The 26,043-nt window shown below is 40.4% G+C and overlaps 1 protein-coding gene across 10 annotated transcripts in view; it reads left to right on the top strand.

Moving 5' to 3' along the window:
* The window catches only part of ENOX1 (ecto-NOX disulfide-thiol exchanger 1), a 572,082-nt gene that overhangs the window by 198,394 nt on the left and 347,645 nt on the right, over positions 1-26,043 (top strand). Inside the window, exon 1 of one of the 10 annotated variants that reach the window (XM_059144564.1) lies at positions 13,831-13,849. The exons of the other annotated variants lie outside the window; for them this stretch is intronic. The gene's annotated coding sequence lies outside the window, so the exon portion shown is untranslated. Of the gene's footprint in view, positions 1-13,830; positions 13,850-26,043 lie in introns of those variants that run through there. 10 annotated transcript variants of the gene reach the window in all.

Below are 26,043 nucleotides of genomic sequence, written 5' to 3'. Positions count from 1 at the left end.
GAAAGGTCCTGCATCCACACATCTTGTGTCACTAGAGTAGCCCTGTTTTTATCATTTATTTTTTAAGATTCTGAGTAGATTTTCTACTGTAAGAACAATGTCTTGAAATGGGTGCCATTAGTGTGATGGATTGATGAAGAAGCTATAGCTCAGAAATGGGGGGCAAGTAAGAATTTCAGCTTCAAATTTCAATCCCACTTTCCCCACATTGGAGTGCGAGGTCCTTTTCTAAAGCCTATACTGGTCCCCACTACAGCTTTGTATTTTTATCTTATTCTTCATTCCTTTAAGTGTAGAATGGGTTTCCCAGCCATACTCACAAGAAAGGAATAAAGACGAGGTGTGATTACTTATCACCATTACTGAATAAAAGAAATGGAGATCTAGAGGGGGTGATGGGACTTTTTTAATCTGATAGTGAACAAATGAGCTAAAACTGTGATCCAGATTTTTGCACTCCAAATCCACTCATTTATATATCTGTTTTAATGAGATAATATTAAATTTATCTTTAAAGTATGCCAAAAATTTTTAAATGTGCATGCTTCAATTATATCACATCAATGTGAGAAAGTAAAATGAACTAATTTACTTGAATTAATAGAAACATACTTAATCTGCATTGAGATTTTTTTCCCCAGGAGCCAATTAGAGATGAAATTTTTTGTTTATCTTATTCCATTTTACTTCAGAAACATAATTTGAGCCTCCATTTCTATGGCTTTATCAGAGAGGCAGATTAACTTAAAAAGCATCCTCTGCTCTCAACTCTGTCTTTCTAGTCATAGATTTAAAAGAAAAAAATGCACAGAAGTTAATGGAATCAGAGGATAGTCCCTGAAACTACTTCCACATGGTCTAACTCATTATTTTTGGTGTTTACGGCTTCTAAAATGAAGCACGGCTTCTAAACTGACAGGTAAAGGATAGCGCGTTTGTTTTTATTTTGAACTAAAATGTTACCCACATAAATATATAACATATGTTTAAAATGAAGAAAATGGCTAGAGAACTTTGTGAGGCTTTGATTTGAGTCTAATGGTTCCAATTATAGATTGGAACATCAAGCCAAGATGAGCTCTACTGTCAGTGCATTAGACAGTTCTTTGCAAAAGTGTGAGATTTTTATATTTCTGGGAAAAAATACTGATAGATTATCCTAGCCATCATAAAGAACGGAATTGACATGTAAGTATTCTGCAGGTAAAAAGCCATTCTCACCCTGTCATTCAGGGTTATGAGTCAGCAATATATAGGGCTGTTATCAAAAAGGAGAACATGATCTGGGGTTGCATTAGCCAGAATGTAACACCCAAGAATCATAAAATAATCCACTCACAGTGTTCAGCGTTGATAAAGCCCATATTTGAGTCTAATTTTCATCTCCATATTTTAAACACAATATTAGGAAATTGGAGGTGGGCCAGAGAAAAGGAATGAAATGATTTGAAAGTACAAAAACTTACTATGCCGAAAACTGAAAGTGGAAGTCTTTCTCAACAAGAAGGGAAAGTGAAGGGGGGGCATGAGAGGAGTTTTGAGTCAGTCTTACCTGTAGCAGAATTGGGACTTACAGGTGCCTCTTGTTCCCAATCTTTCAAGGTGAAGTTCTTAGCACTGGAAGAAGTGGCCATGATGCCAGGGCTGGTTGTTTGAGTACCAGTTCTCAAATCTAGCACCTGCTTCTTGAAAATAGAGGCCTATGAGGGCATGGTGTCTTGTGGGGTTATTTCTCAAAGCAATTCCAAAGCCAAGTATGAGCCAAAACTAAGAGAAAGATAGATCAGGCATATGCCAGAGGTCATGTGAAGGGAAAACTTGTTCCTTCTGTTTGTTCAGAGTGAGGGCTGGGCTAGGCATTGTGGTGAAAGAGATGGAGAGAGGTCCTTGCCTTCAAGGAGCTCATTCTCCAGAGCTTGCCAACAAAGTTGAATCAGTATTCAAAGGTATGCAGGAGTTTGCCAGTTAAACAGGTAGTGAGAACATTGTATGGAGTGAAGATGAAGTACCAAGTGTGAATGGAATGCTGGGTGGGGCACCAGGTTTGGACAGAGGACAGAGATTAAAATTGGGTAGTTGGGTCAGTGTTAAAATATGAAGGCCCTTTTATTTGGTAAAGATGCTCATTGTCACTCTCTTGTCAATAATGAGCCATTTGGCTTGAGACTATCAGATTTGTGTCTTGTAAAGGTCTTCTGGGGGCAGTTTGAAGACTGATCTTGCCCAGGTTAGGGTTGGGGGAGGCAGTGGCCCGAGTAGACACAGGAAGACTAGCGAAGACTCACAGGATGCATTTTTCTTCTCAGGAAGTACCCATCGGAATAAGAACAAATGGGTGGCAGGAGACATAAAGGATTTAGGAGGAAGAATCAATAGGTCTTGGCAAGTCATGTGGCAGAGTGGCAATTGGGAGAATTGGTGGTATTAGTACCTTCTTGCTGTTGTGACAGATTACCACAAATTTAGTGGCTTAAAACAACATAGCATGGTTATGTTACAGTTCTGGTTGTAGTAAGTCCAAAATGGGTTTCACTGGGCCAAAATCAAGGCACATAGCATGGCTGCACTCCCTCCGAACATTCTAGAAGAGAATCTGCCCTTCTGTCTTCCAGCTCCTAAGGGCTCTTTACACTCTTGGCTTTATGGTTCCTTTCTACCTTCAAAACGAACAATGGCCAGTCAAGAGTTTCTCACATTGAATCACTCTAACACTGACTCTTGGAAGTGCTTTTGTGACTATATTAATCTACTTGGATAATCTCAAGACCCTTAACTAAATTCTATCTGTAAAATCCTTTTTACCATGTAAAGTCCCATAACCAAAGGTTCTGGACATGAAGACATGGACATATTTGGAAGACCATCTTTCAATGTCTCCCAATTTAGATGGAGAAAGTGAATATAATTTATGTATATGAGGCTGATGAGCTGGGGATACTTAGTTATATGATTCTTACCCAGAGATAGATTTTGGGGACATAAGACTGTTAGTGCCAGTTAGTGTTAAAGCTATGAATCGCTGTAAATAGTTGTGGCCAAGTGTGCAGATGAGAGCTGAGTATGGAGCCCTGACAACCACTGAACTATCAGGGCATGTGGAGAGTCTGCAAAGAGGAAGGAGCATTAGTGAAGTAGATGGAAAACCAGGAGCACAAGTTTTGAACATCTGTGAAGGGGCACATTCTGAAGGAAGGACAGAGCAACATGAAAAACAAGGGAGAAAAAAAAAAAAACTGCTATATTTCCTTACAGGAAAGTGTCAACCATGTCAACTTCTTTGTTGACATGGCCTTAAAATAAACTGTAACTCTTGTCTTCAGAATGAACTAGAAATTTGTCATTTCATTGGATTTCATTGCTTTTGAAATTGTACCCAGAATAACACGTTTACATTGGAAGTCCAATTCTCAAAAAGTGTATCAACCATGGTTGGAATGTGGCCTTTTAGTGCCGTTTTAACTTAATGTCAGTTTCTCACGTTAAATCCCATAGTCTCTGCTCTGTTTAATATTCTGTTCTTCGCAAACCTTCTGGTGCCATTTTGATAGGACTGTTGACCCTGCTGCACATAACAAATTACACATACATTTTGAAACTCGACATTATGACTGTCTCACAAGCTTATACATTTTCAGTGAAATTTTAGGACACAGGTTAATATTTGGAATTCAGGAAAATGAAGTAGGAAAGGGATGCGTGTGTATCGTTGGGTCGGCATTGTAAGCGTGAAGCACTTGCTTCCAAACCAATAGTCTAATGAAACCAGCAATTCCATCCTGACTTCTTTACTCCCCATCACCTCCATGCCCTGCATTGATGGTTCTAGCTGCTTTCTGGCTTCTACAGTAGCTGCTGCTGTCTGCTTTCTGGCAGTCTGAGGGTAATTAGAGTTTCTCAGTCTGGAGCCAGAGTGCATCCAGTGCTGAGTCCTGCCCTGACTCTGGCTGCAGGACGATAGTGGGGCTGGTGTGGCCACCGCCCTGCTGATGTGCAGATTTGAAACCTTCATTCTGTGCACATGCAGTAGCATTTATAGGGAAACCACGACTCATCAGTCTTCAGCTTCCTGTTGCTTTTATACCCTGGATTTTTGTGTTTGTACGTCAAAACATGGAAGTATGTAAGGATCTGTGCTTGCAGTGATTGGCTTACAAAGGAACATAAGACATGGCCCTTATGTTCAAAAAAGTTTCCAGTCTAATAGGAGAAGCAGTGCTTTGCACGGACCCCTGTAATATGAGGTTAACTGTAACAGGTGCCGTAAGAGAGAGGGAGAAAGCTTTTCGGTTGTTCAACAAAAAGAGAGAAGTTTCTGATTGTGGGGAGAATCAAGGAAGCTTTTCTTATGAGTTAATATTTAAATTTGGTTTTGATGGGGGGATAGGACCTTTAGAACTGGGAGCAAGTTTGGTCTTGTGACATTCCAAACACAGGCGCAAAATTGGCAGAGTTCAAGAGATATGACATGGTGTTAAGTACACAGGAGATTGAATGTCATCGGATTGGTGACATTAATGTGGGAAATAAAAACGATCATACTCTAAAAGGCATTGAATGTCCGACTAGTGAGCTAGTGAGGGATTTGGTGCTGACATATTTTTTCTTAAGTTTTTGTTCTTTTTTTTAATATTTTTTTTATTCTCTACACTCCAGAAATAAATTCCATTTGGCCAGGCACATTATTATTTAAATCCGATTCTATTTGTCAGTATTTAATTTAGGATTTTTGCATTGCTATTCCTAACTGAGTTTGCTCTATAATTTTCTTTTTGGTGCAGTCTGGCAGGTTTGGTATCAATGTTGCTGATGCTTTGTAAACTCTGGAAGAGTTTATTTTTTAAATTCTTTTTAGGAGTTTATTTATTTTTGAGAGAGAGGGAGAGAGAGAGCATGTTGGAGCACGTCCAGGGGGAAGGGGCAGAAGAAGCAGGGCTCCTCACTGAGCAGGGAGCCTGATGCAGGATTTGGTTCCAGGACCCTGGGATCATGACCTGAGTTGAAGGCAGACATTTAACCAACTGAGAAACCCAGGTGCCCTGGAATAGTTTAAATGGTTTTGGAATTAACCTGTGTTTTAAAGGCTTGGCAAGTTGTGCCTTGAAACCATCTAGGCTGTGTGTGTGTGTGTGTGTGTGTGTGTGTGTGTGTGTGTGTGTTTGTGTGTGTATTCCTAGTTTTGGTGGTAACTAACAACTTCCTTTATTTGTATGATAATTGTCTGATTAGATCTTTTCTCTCTTCTGGAAGCAGTTTGGCATACCATATGTTCTAGAAATTATCTCTGTCATCCAAGTTTTGAGATTTATTTGTATAGAATTGAGCAGAGAAATCTGTTACGATTTTTTTAAATGTCCTCTATATTGGTGTTGTCTCTTATTGATTCTTATTTTCTTTAATTGAATCAGTCTCCTTCGCCATCCCCCTTGATTTGATTAGCTAACAGTTGAAGTATCCACTTTTTGATTTATTAATTCTCTATTCTTTTCCAATTAATTTGTACTATGTATATTAATTCCTTTTTCTGCTTTCTGTGGTTTTTGTTTCCCTTAACTTCCTAACTTAGAAGCTTATTTTATTTTTTATTCTTCCTTGTTTATTAATAAACTATTGAAGTCTATGAATTTTCCTTTGAGCACTACTTTAGCTATTCCATGGATTATTTTTACATAGGTATTTTCTAGATGCTCTCCTTTTTTTGACTCCAGAATTAAGAGACACATTTAAATTCTTCAGAAGTCAGAGAATTTTTTTTTCTAGTTTTGTGAGTAATTGATAGTTTTATTGCATTATGATAAGAGAATGTTTTTTGTACTTTTCTGTTTGGGGGACTGTATCGATGTTTTATTTGTGGCATAATACATTGTTGAATTTTGTGCCTGTCTGACAGATATTGTAGAGGAAGAATACTTTCTCTGTTTCCAGGGTGCAGATATGATATATACTAAGTAGATCTGTGATTTTAGTTATGATATTCTATGGTAGATCTGTGGCATTATGGTATGATATTATATATCATTATATATTTTTATGTCCACTTGATTTATCATGAACAGAAGGAGAGGATTTTCTGCTCTTCAACAGTTTCTATATTTTTCTGTATTTTCTCTTTGTGACATTTTAGGTTGGACAGTTCCCATGGTGAATGACTATTCTGTGCACTGCAAGATGCTGAGCATTCTTGGCTCCTATGTAGTAAAGGCCAGTGGAGTCCTCCAGTTTATTGTGATAACCAAAAACACCAACTAAGATGCTAGGGACACTATCATTTTTAATTTAGAACCACTTATGGTTGGAAATATGCTTTTTAAACTTCTCCATTTCTGTGATAATTCTATATGACTTGTGAGAAAATTTTAAATTTTTTAAAAATTGTTTTTAATTGTATATGAAAGAAATTGTTTTTTGCTCTTGTTTTTTTTCCCTCTCTGGAGATTGGTTGAAACCAGTGAAATAGTGATGCGAGAAGGGACCATGAGGAATCAGAGATTATTAAAATTATTTGCGTCAAACCCTCCCCTTTCAGTATTTTGCTCTGTGTTTGGTCTACGAGGTAGACTACAGGGTCTGCCAAATAAACTAACTCTTCCAATAGCCTTAAAATAAATCTATATATCATATTTCAACACAGAGTCCTAACTTTTATTACCATCTGCTGCAATTAAAATCCCAACAGGCAAGCCATATTAAATTGACAGGTTCTTGAATGTAAACACAGCATACTCAATAACATATATACATTACATTTAAAACTTCTCAAGATTCTAAACTAAATTCCTAAATACTCAAGCAAGTTTCTATACACATGGCATATATACACACAAAAAGCATGCCATTGATATGAAATGGAACCTTACCTGTAAAAATAAACTAAAGTTCTTTGAGCTGAACATGAGCTTACTAAAAATTGTGTGCAAGCAATGTGGAAGAAATAGAGTAATTTCAAAACAACTTTTGGCTAGCTCCTCAGAATTTTCAAAGAAGCCCCTCCCCTGCCCCAATGTGTATATAGGATTTGAAACAACTTAGCTGAGGCTAACACACACTGACATTAAAGTCCTTTGTAGGGTCACTGGAAATGACTTTCACTGCTATAGAAAGGAGAGTGAGTGTGTATTTTTAGGTATTCACCTGAGCATACAGGAACTGTTGTCGGCACAGCTATTCTGGTCAGCTCTTGAAAATACCTCACAGAGAAGCTGCTCTAAATCTTCCACTGGTGAGAATTAAGTTGTACTATGTCTGTGAATGCTCATAACATTACTTATTTGGGGCTGAAAGGGTCCATTCTTGTTTACAAAAAACAAAAACAAAGCTGAAAGTCAGCTGACTAAGCACACACAGACTGCTAATTTGTAGCCAACTAGAGTATGATAAAAATCCATTTCATGTAAAAATTAAATGCAGAATGCCATTTGATTGGTCTTTTCTGGTATAGCAAGCCACTTATAGTCTTCTGTATCTCAAGGACATATCCCAGGTTATGTCCTGATACCACAAATTTGAAAGAAGCCCATATTCATTCTCTCACTCGGAGTCTGGATTTAGATTTTTCAGGTCTCCTCTTCCTTTAAGAAGACCCAATCACCAACCCCTTGCATCTGGGTGCTTGCCCTGTATACACAGTTTTTGATGCCCGTTCCTACCTTCTGTGCCAGTTCTATTGGTGGTCCTTTCAGAGAACCCCTGGAAGCCACTCTTCTCTACACATAAGGTCTCTTTGAGAAAGGTCAGCTTTTTCCCAGATTCCTGTCCTGCTGTTGTCAATCAAGATATGGGCTTCTTTGGATTTGATTACAATTAAATTTTTCTCTCCTATTAAGAACTGTAGTGTTTATTTGTCTTTGTTTGTTTCTTTGTTTTGGCTCATTTGCAGCTTCTCTCCTTCAGGCTTACTCTAAATTTTCTTTAACATGAGCCTTCTAGGCAGGCCTAACTTTTTGTGTCGCCAAGAATACCTGGGCTCCAGTTCCTGTGTTTTTCCATCTCTAATTTTATGTGGTCTCATGAGGAGATCAGTAATGTAGATGTCTGTTTCAAATGACTATCTTGTGTGGTCAAACTCTGAGCAAAACTAGGGTTTCTTTTCTCCTTGTCTCTAATTATATATTACATATACATTTGATTAGGTCACCCATAGAGTCAATGAAGCTTCTGGTTTCCATTTCCTTTCTCCATTGTTTCCTATTTTAAAGACTCTTTGCTCTGTAGGTTCTGTGATTGTGGGTACAGTAGCTTGTGGATTACAGAAGCTGTGACTTTAAGGATTAAGGCTTTACTCTGTAAGGACTCTCAGTTAGAATAGGGACATGGAAGCAGACAGTTGTCAATTGATGCAGAATGCCAGCAATTTGAAAAGTTATCTAGAGATGCTATAAATGTCTATGCTCTCTGGCTGGAATACACGTCCTTTCATAGTTTGTATGATTGTTTGTTTGTTTGCTTGTTTTAAATGCTATTCATCTTTGAAGATTTAGCTCAAACACCCCCATTTCATGTTTTCAAGATTTTCCTGGCACCCACTTCCTTATCTAGGCATATCCTCTTCCTTGCCCTTGGCCTCCCTCTGAAGCAGCTGTGTCCTGGATACAACCGTGTGGCTTCAGACCTCTAGTGCTTTCTGGACAACACATGCTTACATACAAGCAGCTCTGGGCTACACTGAGATCCTTAAGGTCAGAGACCAGGGGACCATGCATTTCTTATGTATTTTATTTTATTTATTTTTTATTGAGGCTTAGTTCACATAACAAAAATTACCATTTTTAGTAAAGATTTTTATTTATTTATTTGACAGACAGAGATCATTAGCAGGCACAGAGAGAGGGGAGTAAGTGGCTCCCTGATGAGCAGAGAGCCTGATGTGGGGCTTGATCCCAGGACCCTGGGATCATGACCTGAGCTGAAGGCAGAGGTTTTAACCCACTGAGCCACCCAGGCGCCCCCCAAAATTACCATTTTAAAGTGACCAATTTAGTAGCATTTAGTGCATTCACAGTGTTGTGCAACCAGCACTGCTATCTAGTTCCAGAATATTTTCATCATCCTCAAAGGAAACCCCACACCCGTCAAGCAGTTGCTCCCTATCCCTCCCTCCCCTCAGCCCCTGGCAACCACTTCTTATTTATTTTTGTGTCCTCAGTGCCTTGCATAGTACCTGGCTTGGAGTAAATGCTTAATAAATGTTTATTAGAATAATGAATGGATTACACTTTTCTGAAAAGAGAGGAACTGACTTGATTTCAAGTGCTGCGTTCATTCCCAGGACTTGGGACTGAATAGCAGGAGCCAGGCAGTATGCTGAGGGCAGGTTATGGAGCCCTGAATGGAATAGAAGTGGCCCCGCCCTCCTGGAGTTCACGACTGAACCCAGTGCTGTCCAAGACAAAGAATATGGGATTGACATATGGAAATTTTCTAGTACCTACGTGTATTTGTTTGTTACTACTGCTGTAACAACGACCACAAACTTAGTGGCTCTAAACAACCTACACTTACTCTCTCTCAGTACTAAAGTTGGAATACTGGGCACTGGGCACTGAAATCAAAGTATTAGCAGGGCTACCTTCCTTCTGGAGAAATCCATAGTAGTCTTCCAAATATGATATGTGTTTCACACAGAAGCACATCTCCATTTGAATTAGCCATATTTCAAGTGCTCACTAGCCACATGTGGCCAGCGTCAACCATATTGGACAGCAACAGCTCACTGGGGGGCGAGTGAGACACTGAAAAATAATGGCAACTGTGATATATATCAAGACCAAGTACAGGTTCCTACAAGATCATACCGTAGGCCTCTGATCTCATGGTGAGGTGTGGGGAGGTTTCCTAGAGAAAGCAATAACCTGAATGACAAGTGGATTGGGTCTTAAAAGCAGAAGGAGAGATTTTATGCTCCCCTCCTCTCCTAGTTTAAAACCCTTAAATAGCTTCTATTATCCTGTGACAACAGTTCGTGTTACGGATTTGGGGCCAGCTAAGTAGAGAAATGTTGGGATTAGATATGCAATTCTTAGAGAATTACCCTGACTGCTTTTAAGATCGAGCTTTCTTCCTTCTTACCGTTTTTTTTTTTTTTTAATCTGACTTGTCTTTCAAATTGAAGAAAATATTTTGTGTTCCATTATCTTCTCTCACAAGTTTCCCTTTAGACCACAAGGTCAGTATATTTCAGTGGACTGTAAATTATTCCATTTTTTTCTTTGTAGTGTTTAGGAACTTGCATATTACAGCATATTTCTGATATGTGCTTGCTTTTTTTTTTTTAAGTTTTATTTATTTGAGAGACAGAGAAAGAATGTGTGTGTGTGTGTGTGTGTGTGAGAGAGAGAGAGAGAGAGAGAGAGCGAGCGCGTGAGTGTGGGGGCAGGGGCAGAGGGTGAGGTGAAGAATCCCAAGCAGACTCCTTGCTGAGCACAAAACCTGATGTGAGGCTCGATCTCAGGACCTATGAGATCCTGACCTGAGCCAGAATCATGAGCTACCCAGGTGCCCCTAGGATGTGCTTTCTGAATTCTCCCCTGCCTGGGCCATTACCCTTAGGATTCCATCAAGGTGTAACTCCCCATCCCTTGTAACCATAGCAGACTGTCAGGCCACCTCTGTGGGTTGATTTTACAGATGAGGAAGCTGGCACACAATTCCAAATGGCTAGGCAGGCATCTCACACTGGGTGAAGAGAACCATAGGCAGCACTTGGCTAAATTCCTGAGGAATCTGTGTTTAATTCTTCTGCTCTCCTGGTCCTGCAGTTTGAGCTGCTGGTTACTTGCTAGTAACCCCAGTGTAAACATAGCCTGTAACATGAGCCTCTCGAGAAGAGTTTCAAGATTGGTGGCTAGAAAGAAAGGCAGAGGCACTTCTTAGTAACAGTTGAGTAAAGCTGATTTTAGATGATTGAAAGATATGGACTGAATATGGCCTCCTGAAGTCTTTTCTTTCTTTCTTTTTTTTTTTTTTTTAATTTTATTTATTTATTTGACACAGAGAGAGAGAGATCACAAGTAGAGAGGCAGGCAGAGAGAGAGAAGGGGAAGCAGGCTCCTGCCAAGCAGAGAGCCCAAGGTGGGGCTCGATCTCAGGACCCTGGGATCATGACCAAAGGCAGAGGCTTTAACCCACTGAGCCACCCAGGAGTCCCCTTCTGAAGTCTTCTGTGTTACTTGGATCTGTTCAGAGTGGAGCTAATGTATTTTTGCATTTCCAGAGGGGCAAGGTTGGGGAGGTTGGGAGAGAACACAGCAGTATTGCAGTTCCCTGTGATTCACCTGTTTGTTTTATGAAAACAGTCTAAGTTTTGCAAACTTTCAGTGTTGTCTCTATTTTCAAACTCTACTCTGCAGAAATTTCCACGAGGGAATGAAAAAGAACTTACATCTTTAACTGGCCCGTTTCCCTTCCTATCATATTTCAAATGGTATCTAGTTGCTAAAGCATTGAGTTGGTGTATGCATAATGCAGTTAAGTGTTTTTCAACATGGGTGGCCAATCATTGTGGAAGAATCTTGAATAACCTGGAGACACACCCTGTGTCTCTGTCGTGCATCCGTGTGAATATCTAATGGAGTGATTCTTGAGGAGGAAAGTCCCCTACTATGATAAAGTAGTTTGTAGGAAACCAGTGGTTTCTCTTTGCTGAGAACTCAAGCATGACGGTGTTTAGATAGCACAGATGCCTTGGCTGGGATTAAAGTTGAAAACGGAAGTGTATGTTTTACTCAACAGTGGAAGTGTTACAACCCTTGACTGTCCTTCCATCGCTCGTGATTTGGGTTTACAGCGAATTACAAAGATTAAAAACTTAGGAAATAGCAAGCGTGATGCACCCATTAAATCATTTTCATTCATGTTATCTAAGCATTGATTTTAACCCAAAGGGTTAATTTTAGTAGAAAGTGATGTATTGTACACTGGAGGTCAAGTTAATAGAGTGGGACTGTGCTAGTGAGTGCCCAGGCTAAAAGAATTCTTGCTTTTGCAGAACTCGGGGATAATATTGCATGTTTTCTAATTGAATGGGAAAGGCTGTTTTGTGGCTCACTGTCTTGACTGGCATCTTTATAACATTTTAAGACCCCTACCTACCTGAAAAGTCCTTCCCACAGGCTCTTGTTTTTCCCTACCAGATTGACACATATAACATTACATTTTAAATAGCACTTAGCCTGTCATATGCAGCAGTAGCTGTGGAGATTTGCAGTCCATGTTCTAATTTTGAGGGGGAAAATTGGTTAAAAGACAGGAGAAATATGGCAGTTCGTGAACAAAATTCTTCCTGAGTGTCGTTTTCTGTTCTAGTCATCCATATCCTGTCACTAACTTCATTAGGTCAAGGGCTTAAAGGCATTTTGTGTACAATTGGCATATGTTTTTGGTGACAGTGGTACACATTTTAGTCTCTCAATAGCGATTTTCTTTCCTGTTTGGGGGGAACAATAGTTTTCAAATGCCTCTAATTTTTAGCTTGAAAAATTAATATTGCTCAGTGTATTTTGCTTCAGGAAAGCCTTTAAAGCAGGATACTGAAGTTTGTCTCACTTCTCCCATAAGTCAGAGAACTCCTCAAACCCTCATCAGCAGCTGTGAGGACTATGCAATTGAAGTAACTTCTGTGGCAGGATTGATTTGATTTTACTTTTTTTGGATGCCATTCTTCTTATTTGTCCTCAAGTTCTCAGGCGTCTGTGGCAAACGGTATATTGTGGGTTTGAATCCTTACGGAATGTTCCTTCAGTGGAATAATAATGGGAGAAGTGAGGTTAATAACGAATGTGGACTGTGGAAAGGAACATCCGTAGCCATGTCTGTGTGGGTAACATACGTGTGGGGCTGTGTTGCAAGCTGCGTCTGGAATAGTTCATCAGTAGGGAACAGATGCTGGTGTGAAATAGGTCATCGCAGCAGCAGAGCATGAGAACACACAGATTTCTTTATTCTTGCAGTGACAGCCATTGCATTTTATTCATGCTAATTATGAAAATGTCACGCCCTCTCTGAAATATGAATACATGTATGATAGCAAAGCCTTGGTAACATTTAGAGGTAAAAACCAAACTAGCTGCGAAGGATTCATACAATACCATTTCCGTGGTACAAAAAATTCTCTCGGTATTAAGGAGTGGAACCCGGGGGGAAGGGAGAAATGTGAAGAGCGCATGGGCTTCGATCACAGACATTCCTGAGTGCCTTCTTGGTTGCAGACACCCAGAAGGACGCTAATTCATAGGGGTACATCAGTCTTGTGGAAGGAGAAGTCACCGAGATAAGAAAAATGAGCAGCATGAGGACATGAAGCAGTGACATTCAATGAGTCCTTGTCACCAGCAGTCATTAGTATGCAAGCCTGCTGTTAGTTTTTCATGCTTTATGTGATTTCCTTGACCAAGCGGGGAGCCTTTGGAGCCCTAGTAGCAGTTAATATCACACAAGTTATTGTTTCTTTCTGGAATGCCTTATATTTTTTAGTACCAATGAGATCCTTCTCTGTCCCCATGTGCCTCTAAAATTTTAAAGAGAATCAAAGAATGCATAATTTATATCTGTCCCAAAGGTAATGGAGTGACTCAGTGATATCTGTGAAGGGATGATTTTAAATTTCATGTCTTATGCAAGAGGTGATTTTTATGTGAAAACTGTAAGAACTGGCCTCAGGGATAACCAGATAATTATCCCTCTAACAGCAGGGCCAGATTCCAGGGGGATTATAGCTGAAAGCTGCGGTGGATCAGCTTTGCCCTTGTGAATCCCGGTTGCCACAATGGAACACATAGCCACTGATTGCCCTGCGTGGAACATGTCTTCCTTCTGCCTCTGGAGAGTGCCTGCTGGAGACCTGGGTCTCAAAAGGCAGGTGAGCAGAGATTTCCCGTGCAAGAATTTGGGACAAGGCTGAGTGAGATTTCTGTTTACAGCAGCAGCTTGTAGAAAAAAACAAAAACAAAACAAAACCAAAAAACACCAAAAAGCAAAAAACTGTTTTTTCTCCTCTGTTCCCTGAGGTGCTCACTGATGAATCCCATAAAATCCTTTAGTCCTTAAACCAGGAGTGCCAGGGACCCACCCTGGATCTTCCTTGTTTTCCTTGAGCTCAGAGCCTGGAGACCCTCCCCACCTCAGCCCCTGGTATGTGGAATGTTGCAACTGGAAAGGTCTCGGGCTTCCAAGGGAAAATAATATTCTACTGTCTTCAGCTTGGTTAAAAGCTGTTCTGTTCTTTGAGCCAAACAGTTTTTAGCATTTGCTTTTAAGCATACTGTGGCTACTCGTTTTTTCTCTGGGCAAATGTAGGTGCAAAAGTACTATCTTATCATTTAGTTGAGGAAGAAGCTTATCTAAGCATAGAATTCCAGCTGGTAGGAATTGGAATTTTTTCCAGCTTGATTCTATATTTTGTTGTTGTTTGTCTATATCTTTGTACATCTATCAGAGCATATGTTTTATTTATATAAATCCAATGTATTGATTGTATGTGCGCCTGCAAATATTGATTGTATTGCTCTCTTTCTGTCTCTGAGAAGGCTCCTGATAAGGTATCCTATAGTCTCTTAAATTGTCTTTGTCCCAGGCGACTTGACCGCTGTGCTGCTGCTGCCCACCAGCTTCCACTGAAATACCTCCTTTTGCTTCTGAGAAGTTTCTGACTCATGGTTCCTCTTACTTGACTGATATGCACATGGACAACATGTTCAGAGGTTGCTGAAGGGTGCTTGGGAGATCATCCACTTCCACCCCTTCAAATATCCCACAGCGAATTAAAATTGTTGTATTTCTATATTTCGTCTTTAATAATCTCCCTTGTAGTTTCATGGTGTGGACTCCCCCTCTTGAGTTCAAAGATCCAGTTGAGAAGCTAACTCTGGAACTAGATGAGGGGAGCTCACACCGTAGGTTTATTACCAGTGTGGCTGAACTGGAGACTATGGCTTACACCTGAGACCACACGGATCTCCTTATACAGCCCGGCCCTCTGATACAAACTGACCCCTTAAGTATGGGAAGAGCTAGCCAACGTCTGCCCCTCTGCCGTGGCAGGCCTCCTATGAATTTAAGGGAATAGGATGATGAAGTGGGCAAGCTCAATCCCTTTTCCCAAACTAAAAAATTAGATGAATGACTCCTTCCTCAGAGGAAGTGAGTAGGAAGGCAGAGATGATATCTTCTTGTGAAGTTGATGTTCCCTCCTTTCTGTGGAAACACAAGGGATGGCAGGCGGTGGGAGAGTGGCGGGTAAGCATTCAACCCCAGTAGGAATTGTGGAACCTTTTTCGTAAGGACATCTTACCCAAAATATAAAATATGAAACATATTGCAGTGGGAAAAGTAAAATCCTTCCCGCTTTGCTCATTTGCTAACTCCTTCTCTCCAGGTCTCTCCATTCCCTCTTTCCTTCTGCTATCCACCCAGGCGGCCACTGGCCACTGGCGGCTTCCTGCTCAAGCCATCTTTCATTCAAACTCCTAGTCACCGTAATGAGTATGGATGAAAGACATTCATTCACTCTGACCAACTGCTGTCTGGTTTTTCCTGTTCCCTTCCCTCCACTGAAATTATTTTCCATGATGTCTCACTTTTCCCTGTACTCTCTCCTCTCTATTGTCCAATCCACCATCTGTGTTTGGTTTTCATCCCCCTCGATCATTATGAGACACTAACATGGTCCTATCTTATTTAAATTTTCCAGTCTTTGGCTTCCTTCTGGCCTCTAGTTTCTTTGGTATCTTATTCTCCAGAGCATTCCTGCGGGGTCCTTTTCCTTACCTCTTTTCTCTGTCTTTTCTTGGGTCCTCCTTATCCATCTATGACTTCTGCTACCTTCAGCTCCCACCACTTTCTCCAGTCCTAGGTCCAGACTTCCTGACTTTCTTCCGGTTTCTTCCCATCTCTCAGTGAATGTCATTACTGTTTCCTTTGCCTCCTAAACTGAAAACCTTGAACGTGTCCTCTGTTATATTCATCGTCTCCTAAACTGTGTTGAAGGCTAAGAAAACAGAGTCAAATTAAGACAAAGTTCCTACTCTTGACCAGCTCTCAGATCTTAACTTTAAGCTCATTAACAGAGCACGTGACTGGTGCAATGATGAAATATTTATGGGAGAGGTACAGAGCTAACCTAAAGAAGGGAATGACTAGCTTTTTCCAGGGTGTGGTGTGGGCTAATTTATGAACTGGGTTTCTGGAACCAAGCTGGAGTTCGCCCAGCAGACAAACAAGCAAAAACACCCTGTAAAAAGACCTGGAACTGGAAACATCATGGTGTGGTCGGGGAGCTATGAGTGGCTCACTCTTAGGGCCTGGGGATGAAGCTCATCCAGAGCAGAAATGAAGCCCAGACAGAGCAGAAAAGGCCAGATGGAGAAGGATGGTTTGTGCACTGCTAAGGAGCTTGTCCTGTCTTCCCTCATGTAAGAGACTTTCGTAAAGGAAGAGAAATTGTTTCAATATGCCTCTCCAAGCAGAAATGCCAAGGAAGTCTCTCCTCTGCCTCCCCGGCCTTGACCCAAGCCTATGGATTTCCATGAAATCAGAGTTTTTAAGAAGATCTGCGAGCCAAAGCAAAGGCTATTCAGGGAAACAGAAAAGAGGGAATAATTGGTAAATTGACTAATGGAGGTGTCCTGGTTGAATATCTGGGGTCTGTCTAGCTCTCCGTCTCCCCCTCCCTGTCAGCCAGCCAGCCATCCACCCAATTTATTTATTTGTCCGCTACGGCTGGTTTTTTTATGCTTGTGTGGCATACTTCATAAGAGAGTCCAATGAGAGTGAAGAACCAGGGATGAGAAGGGCAAGCATGATCTAATAGTATTAGAGAAAAAGATCATTTTAATAGTAATGTGGCTTAGACAGGGGTGACAGTAGAGACAGGAAGACTCCTTAAGGAATTATTGAAGTACTCCAGGTGAAAGGTAAAGTGAATGGATGAATAGATGAAGGAACACATTTATACCTAAGAGCATACAGCTGTTTACTCTGTTACCTCTGTGTGTGTGTGTGTGTGTGTGTGTGTGTGTGTGTGTGTGTTTGTAAGCTGCTCTGACAAAAAGAACCAAGCCACATTGCATAAAATCATTGTTTCACTAAACATTTATTGATTACCTACGTGTGCTGTAAGTCCTGGGGATTTGACAGACCTGTATCCATAATGGAAGCGTGAAGTCATTATGTTGCACTTTCCCATCATGCCAGCCTCAGAATTCTTCTTAGTTCAGCCAGCTAGCCACTGCTAAAAATCAAAATTGGCTTTCAAAATGGAGTCTGTTTGCCTTTCTCTGTCTAGTCTCATCAATACAATGAGTTTTAAAAACCTAATGATTGCAGTGATGAAAGTAATATTTATACTAATGGACTGAAATCAACAGATTAATGTAGGAACTTGAATTTTGGCAGACCCAGAAAAACGCAAGTTTCCGGACTTGCTCTGGGTGGAAGAGCGGCTAAGGCTAGACTGGTGACCATCTGGATGCATTATTTGAGGAGCTCGCCTCTTTCTTGTTTGTGCTGCTCTCTCTTCTCCAAACCTGTGATCTGACTTGACCCTTAGAAGCTTAGGTAGAATGGGCAGATCTAACAGAGTTTCTGGGAGGAGGTTATCATGCTGATTTCGGTTTGGTTCAAGTATGACGTTTCTCTCTCTTAATGTCTGAAATAGCCAGTGGAGTCTGACTTTCTTCCAAAGGCACTCCAACACTTTTGCTGAGGACACCTCTCCGTTGTTAAAAGCTGAAGTTGTAATTCATGTATTGGGTGCTCTTCATGCGTGTCATTCCTCAGGCAGTGCGCTGTCTGCTAGCTGTTTCAGAAGGCGTCATGCAGGTCAGGGAAGGAGGAGAGGGCTTCTAGATTATTCTCGGAGGCAAAGCATTTATCTGACACTTTCGGTCAAAATATTGTGGCTGCAGCCATATACTATCCAGTTTAACTTAAATTTATAAGTAATTGTGCCATTGTCAAAAGTTTGGAAAAAGTGTTATTCTATCACAAAGAAAGATCTGTCTCCTCGGGGTTTTTCATGCTGTTTTGAAAGTGCAGCAGATCATCATTTTTATAGTATGGAAGCCTTTTCTATGGCTTTTAGAGGCCCAAAGTAAACACTTTTAAATGTCAGAAAGCTTTAAAACCCAAACAGGCTGTAGTCTCATTAAAGAACAGACTGGCTAGAAGTCACAAATTGAAATATCCTCCCATAAAATTTATTGTAAACAAGAAACCAGGAAAAGGCATGTAAGTAATTCAATAAACATCAAGATCTGGATTTCTATCTTGTTAAATTCAGTGATATTTAAAGTTACGTAATTGTACCCTGACTCATGTTATCATGACTTAAAATCTTACTTTACAAATTCTGTTTCTCTTCCTTGCAGCTCTGAATATGGGAAGGGAACAGAGTAGACATGTGGATTAAGTACTCATCCCTCCTTTGCAAGGTAGTTATCCCTTCAGACCTCAGTTTCTTTCCTCTAAATTAAGGACATTTATGATCTTCCTTTTCCTACTTTTCTTAAGTATACAACAATGAAATCACTGGGCCATGTCTAGACAGTGGTAAAATTAACTCTAAGAATTATGTTTATTATTTTAGTCAATTTTAATTTTTTTAAAAATTTAATGGATATAATTGTGTCCATTTTTGAAGCATATAAAGATTTAAAACTATTATCTAAAGGTTAGATAAAAGTGATAGAACTCTGGACTCAAGAGGGCATGATTTTTGAAACATATATAGAGGCAGAAAGATTACAAGTGAGCTTTGATATGGAGGAAAACACTTCCTGGATCCCGATGTATTACTTTGATAACTCTAAAGAATTAAGTGTAAGGAATATGCCCTGATACTGACCTTCATGATAAGGGTTTGGTTATGATGTGGTTTTTACTCTAGGCTTTCAAGCCCCTAATTACACTGTTAGTTGTATTTTTCTTTCCATCTGTTCTGGTGAGTTTTTTAAAAAGTTCATGGAAAGACCAATCAGGAATTGACTGCAAGGTACTTCATTCAGATTAGGAGGACACAATTGATTTATTGAATGTAATAACATTTTCCACTGGCTATCTCTAATTCCAGGGGGTAACCTGTTCCATGCATTCTTATTTAAGATGCTTCAGGCCTGAACACTGGAAAAATAATGACAGGACTTTGGTCATAATAGTTGGCATAATAAAGCAAATCCAGTGATAATAATGGTATGACCTTACATTTTACAGTATTTTATAAATTGAAAATCATTTTCACATATGTGAATATTTGAATTCATTTGATTTCAGTACAGTTCAGTAAGTTGTTAAGCTTCTGAAAGATCTATAGTCTTCTGAGAGTGGACACAATGTCTTCTAATTATTCTACTATCAAATGATGCCAGTCCAGATAATACTAGGTTCTTAGTGTTCTTAGCTTCTAGTCTTAGCTCTTTGTCTTTCAGAAATAATACTTTATTCCTCAATTAACCAGTATTCCCTCTGTTTTGCTGCAGGACTTTAACAGAAAATAACATTCTTTTTTTAAAAGATTTTATTTATTAATTTGAGAGAGAGAGATGCAAGAGAGAGCTCGAGCAAGGGAGAGGCAGGGAGCTGGAAGGACATGAAGCTGGATCCCAGGACCTTGGGATCATGACCTGAGCCAAAGGCAGATGCTTAACCAACTGAGCCACCCAGGCATCCCTCAAAAAATCACTTTCTAGCAGAAAATGGATATGCTGTTGCCATTGAGAATAACAACTTGTATATTCCAAATACAGAAATAAAATACATTTATTTACCCTGGGTGTTCATCTTACTTAGAAATAGTAATACAATAGAATTCATTTGATATAAAAGTATAAAATTCTTTGACCTATGCACTGATGGTTGTAGCTAGGGTTGCTGAGTTTTTACCTCTTAAGACTGAGGAATAATCATTCATTTCAAGAAAATAGTATGACCTCATAGAGAAATGTGGCCTGATTATTTTAAGAATAAAGAAATCTAGTGTCAAATATAAACTGGCATATTAATCCAGGCTAGAAAATAAGAAGTGAGAAAAAATATAAACCTTAACATCTCCAGAGCAACTTAGTTATATTCAACATTTGTATAAGAAAGCATAATTTTAGTAGTGAAAACATTTAGTTGAAACTTGGCCTAGAAAAACAGGCACTTCTGAAATTTCCTATTCTTAATTATCATCAGTCACAAGTTACTTTGATACTATAATACATATAGTGATTATAAAGATTAAGTATTTAAAAGTGAGGCCAAGAAAAAATGGAAAAACCTCTGGAAAATTGTCCTAATAAGTGAGACTCCTTTTCCACATCCATCAGTGGTTTTGTTTTGCTTTTCAGAGACCCTAAGGGACACTTACTAGGAAGGCATTGTTTGTTTGTTTGTTGTTTTTTGTTTTATAAATCTTGAAAGGGTAGAGATGAAACCAGCAATTGTTTTTGTTCCTCTGGTCTGGATTGGAATTTCATTCATGGGATCCTTGACTGGGTAGTTCTGAAATCAGACATGTTCCTGTAGAAAGAATTTTAAGTGAGGCTGTCAATGTATCTATCAAGAATAAAGAAAATAGATTGTATCCAACAATGATAGGGAAAATCCTTTGGCAATTCCAATCCACTTTGGCTTTTCAGCGATATATATATCTAAAGCAATAGCAGACTAGAGCAGAATTCTTGTCTACACTATAAAATAACAGTTGTGCAATTACAGGAATTCTGGTGACAATATTAAAGTGAAATAACTTTGTAATTTCTGCTATTCTCAGTTTTGTCCAAAGTGCTAATTTGGAATTTCACAGACAAAATAGGTAAGCAAAAGGCAGAACTCTTTCCCCTAACTAAACAAGATACCCTAAAATTCTGTCAGAGAGAGACTGAGGTCCCTACCCTCACTCCCCGAAGTGTGTCTTTGTGGGGACTGGTGCTGCTATCCTCTTGTTGGCCTTGGCTCACCCAAGTCTCCCACTGTCCTCCCACCATGTCCTCCAGAGCCCATGGCCTTTGATCACCAGAGCTTCTGAGGTCCCCAGCCTCATGCATTTTCTGTCAACAGCTGAGGAGCTGCTCAACCTCTGGCCGGAGCTGCTCAACCTCTGGCCGGCCCTGCCCACAAAAGGAAGGAGGAAGGAGAAGGTGTGTGTTTGTTGCCCAAAGCTGGAATTCAGAATTCCTTCCCGTTGGTGAAGCATTGCCCCTGGAGTTTTTCCCGTCCCTCTGCTGCAGCCTCACTGGCTGCCATTTTGTTCTGGGAACACCCCAAGCTTTTCCCAGCCGCTGTGGCTTTGTGCTCACTGTTCGCTCCGCCTGGAACTTCCTGCCACTTGTCTGCTCGTCGTTCAGGTATCACGTTCAGGTATTACTTCCTTCCACATAGAGTGGCCTTCCGCCCCTTGAAATACTCGCTTCTGCTTTCTTCATAGCACTTTTCATGGTGTAATCTCACTCATTTATTTGTTCATTTTTATGCTCTATGTTCCTTGCCTCCCCCCTTCCTTACCCTGAAATACAAGCCTCATGAGAGGAGACACCTTGCTTCTCCTGGCTCAGGATGATTGCCCTCTCTTAGGACAGCGAGGCACTGGTGGTAGGCGTTCATCAGATGGGATGTACAGAGAAAGGAATGAATGAATGAGAGGGATGACAGAGTTCTAACACTGCCTTAGCTGCATTCTTGTTCTGGGGCTGCAGGCACAAGCCTGGAAATTTCTCCATCCCCTACCACAGGGCTTCTGTGGGGCAGGTGTTGTCTTCTCAAATACCTGCCTTAGAGATCAAGTTTTGGAACACAACTTTGCTTTCTTAAGTTAGGGATTAGCTCTGCTTCTGTGATAAGAGTTGATTCCATTTATTAACTGAGAGCAAAGAACAAGTAACATTTTCTTACTTAAACAAACAGAGTTGAGATGATTGAATGCTTGGTGTTTAATTAAGTCCTTGGCCATGTATGTTTTGAAAGTTATTTCCTCCTTCTGTCCAGACACAGTCCTCTGTCATACTCACACTAGTGTGCTCATTGCCACTGCAGTGCTGCCGTGGGCCTTTGGGCCCTTCCCCACCTGGGGACCACATCTGTGTCTTCGCTCATCCTAGGTCATCCTGTTCATATCCTGCCTTTGGCTAGCTGCATTTCCTGACTACTCCTTTGGGGCTCCCCTTTCCGCAGCCACAGAGTATGGAGTACAGGTTACCAGACTCTCTCACTCTCACTTACATTTCTTTCTGTATTAATTATTGTTTGGGGGCCATGTTTATGTGAAACTGGCCATGTACACTGCTTTACTGAGTAACACCTTTTACTCTACAGACATCCTGTAATGTAGCTGCTCATCTGTATCCTACAGATAAGGAATCTGAGCCCGAGAGGTTAGCTGGCTCTGGGTAATACAATGATCGAGTCTGAGGCAGGCTGAGGCTGGGGTAGGGTCAGGATTTGCACCTTGCAGCTGGCTCCCCACCTGTACGAGTGCAGATGAGCTTGCTGTCAGCTGGGCTCATGCCCTGATATTCTTTGTGCACTACAGGTGAGTCCTGTCAGGACCCTACACAGAGGACATTCTAAATAAATGTACATTAATGATCATGGTAAGGAGTGGGATAAAAACCCCCAAAATATAAAGTCTGGGGTAATTGCTGTGAACATGCAAAAGGAATCCTGGGGATTAGCCAAATTCTCTCATCAGTGCAATAATTTTCTAGACCTTTCTTTTGGTTGCACACTTTATATTCTTCTCTACTTCACCTAAAATTGTTAATAAGGGAACAGGGGAAACAAAAGAGCAAAGAAATTTTGTTAACTACCTTCTGAGTGACTTCTGGATAAAAGAAGCTGGTACTTTTGGTCAAAATCCCAACTGAGAATAAGGCAAGAGGCTTCTAGGTGAGAATGACCACTTTGTAAGTGGCTCCATGACTGAAAATTGCAGGGGGTCTCCACCAATTAGTCCTGGTGACCTGTTACCTAAGATAAGCATGACCCCTGAACACAGCAGGTCATTCGCAGTCTCATGCAATCTGTGTCTTACAGTTACTGATGGACAGATTCCTTAAAATGTCTTTTCAAGAAGACTATCCCCTCATCCCAGTGCAGAAGCAAAAGCCACAGACAAATGAAAAATCACAAGTATTCGCAATATATACGATAGACGGTGAGCTCATTTCCTTGCTAAACACATGGCTCATTTTTATCAATCAATTAACAGTAGCAACCCAGTAGAAGAAAATGAGTAAAGAATATGAATGGTCAGTTCAAAGAACAATACAGTGGCTTCTCAGAAACACGGCCTCATTAATGATGAGAGAAAAAAAAGATAAGATAGCATTTTGCACTTGTCAATTGAAAACAAGTTAAGCAGCTGTTACTCTCCAGTGATAGCGAGGCACTTTCACACTGCTGGAAGGAGTGTGGTTTGGCAAAATATATTTTGGAGGAGCTTTAGTCCTGTCTGTACAGATATGTAGCTGTCACTATAGAAAAGCATATTGCATCTTCTTTTGTAAAGTTTGGAAGTTGGAAGTAGCCTCAAAAAAAAAAAAAAAAAAATACACCAATAGGGATACAGGCTCTACAGTGACCTGTTCAACTTGCTTTTAAATGGCAACATAGCATTTTTAAAAAGCAAGTCAAGGGACACCTGGGTGGCTCAGTTGGTTAAATGTCTGCCTTTGGCTCATGTCATGGTCCCAGGGTCCTGGGATCGAGTTCCGAATCGGGCTCCCTGCTCAGTGGGAAGTCTGCTTCTCCCTCTCCCTCTGCTGCTCCCCCTGCTTATGCATGCGCTCTCTCTCTCTGATAAATAAATAAATAATAACATTTTTGAAATAAATAAAAAAGCAAGCCAATCTGTACAAATGATACGGAACAGTGTTGCTTGAGTTTTATATACAGTGGAGTGTATTTAGATAAGATAGCATGTTTTTTAGAGTTTAAGCATGTACCAGCAAATATGCACATGTATAAATATGCAGATATGCATGCTTTTATATGCATGGGCTGTAAACTAAACTGTTTATGGTTCTTAGCTCTATAAAGTGGGACTGTGGTGGGAGGCAAGCCTTGATTTCTTGCTTAGTCTTTTGAGCTCACTGAAACTTTAGCTTTACTCTTATATTACTTTTAAAGAGAAGCCCTAGTTAGAGTATATCTAAAGCCCTTTACCAAAAGAGAAGGTGTTTTGGCATTTCTAAAAGGTGAGTTAGCCTGAAAAATTAGGTAATTTTCCTTGTGGTCCATGCTCCTGACACGTTGTAATTCCTGTTAGAAATTAAAGTTTTCTTTGTTATAAATTATAAACACCATACATTTTGCTGTCTTCCTCCATGACTCTGCTACCACTGTTCTGGGTGGTTCCTTTTCTGCTGTATTACCTTTGACAGCTGACTTAAAGGAGGAAATTTCACACATCCTCTGCAGTTATGATCCTTGTGCTCCTTTTCCTAGTTTCGGCAATTATGATTGGGGATAATTTATGTATACTCCAAGAGCATGAAGGGAAACATATTTACAGTAAGTACTCCTTTTCAGAAGCCATCTCAATTGCCTGAGAGACAGAGAAGTCTAAGTCTATAGAATCTGCAGTGGGTTTGGGATCCATAGATTCAAAGTCCCCTTGAATCCTGCACTCTTGTCCATGCTGTGCAGAAAGTAAGGTGCACAGAAAACCAGAGTCCAGTGCTTTTTATAAAGAGCCAAAAGACAAAAATGCTTTTAAAGAAGAGAATTAAACACTGAAAAAAATAAAACTATCAAAAGGCCAAGTAAGGATTCATGTGCTTGGAGGGGCTATTTGTGGCCTGTGACCTTGCACACCGGAGGCATTACCGAGCCAGAGAGTGGGTCTGACTAAATGTTATCCCCCTGGGTTCTTGCAAAGGCACCGGCTGAATTTTACTGAGACTCGCCAGTAGGCCAGACGTGTGCGAGTTTGCCAGATTTAGCTGAGTGAGTGGTGCAATGAATTGAGAAAGTCACTAGGAACATATTTTTCACCTGCTTGTGGTACCTTTTTGTTGTAGAAGTCAAATGGTGTGCAGAGAAAAGAGGGTCAAAGGATAGGGAGGCAGAAAGGAGATGCATTTTCTCATGCTGCATTTTTCCCTCTTTAAGGGGATAGAGAGTGAACGTGGTTCGAGGTTAGAAGTAAACATTCAAGTGGCAGACAAGAAATACTCTTATCAGAAAGCTGTCACTCCCAAAGACCACATTGGCTAGCTGATAAAAGGAAGTCTGCCACATGAAAATATTTTAAAAAACCAAATTCAATAGCTTTCTTATAAAAATCTACTTCTCTTTCATCTTTGCATCTATTGTTGATTTCTTGTGTATAATTTGGCACAATGATCCATGTTATCCTTTACCTTGAAGAGTAGGAAAAAAGAAAAAGAATATATAGTAATGAATAATTGTCTGATCCGTTTAGTGTTGAAACATAGAAGTATCTCCTTACCATAGAGGTGAATATAAATAAATGAAAACCTAGCAGACCAACTAAGGCAGGTCAATGACTAATTTGTTGTGATCCGTGGTAGAAATGCTCACCTTCTCTTGATGTCAACCCAAACTTGGACCCAGCTTGGAAACATTCTGCCTCCTTGAGTGTTGTGCTGGAATCTTAGTCCAGCCTAGTAGCCCACCCAGCCTCGCTACACCTCAAAGGAAGCAGGCAGCCAGTGAATGGTTTTCAACTTAACTGCCACTTGAGCAAGGACACCCAGAGGCACAGTTCATACTGCGGACTGCAAAATTCTTCCAGCCAGTCAAGCCCTGTCATCAACACCACAGCTGATGGCCTTTCTGCTGAAAAACTGACAGTGGTCAGAGAGGTGCTTATGGAGATAGAAAAGAGCCGCTGCCAACTAGAAGCCTAGAAAAGACATTGCTTGATCTGCCCAGAGGTTCCCACACTGGCAGATGCTGCCTTCAGCACCATTTGGTTCCCCGGCTTTCAGAATGGACCACAGAGGCAGCCCTTCCAAGTAACATGGGCTCATGTTGCAGCTCTCAGGGATGGGTCCTTCAACTCTTACCCTCTTTGTCATGGTTTACCATGGTGGGATACTGGGCCTAGATTTG

The sequence above is a fragment of the Mustela lutreola genome, chromosome 13 (assembly GCF_030435805.1).
Source record: "Mustela lutreola isolate mMusLut2 chromosome 13, mMusLut2.pri, whole genome shotgun sequence".
Lineage (NCBI taxonomy): Eukaryota > Metazoa > Chordata > Mammalia > Carnivora > Mustelidae > Mustela > Mustela lutreola.
Note: the sequence above shows the minus strand (reverse complement) of the source record. Positions and strands in the feature narration are given on the sequence as shown.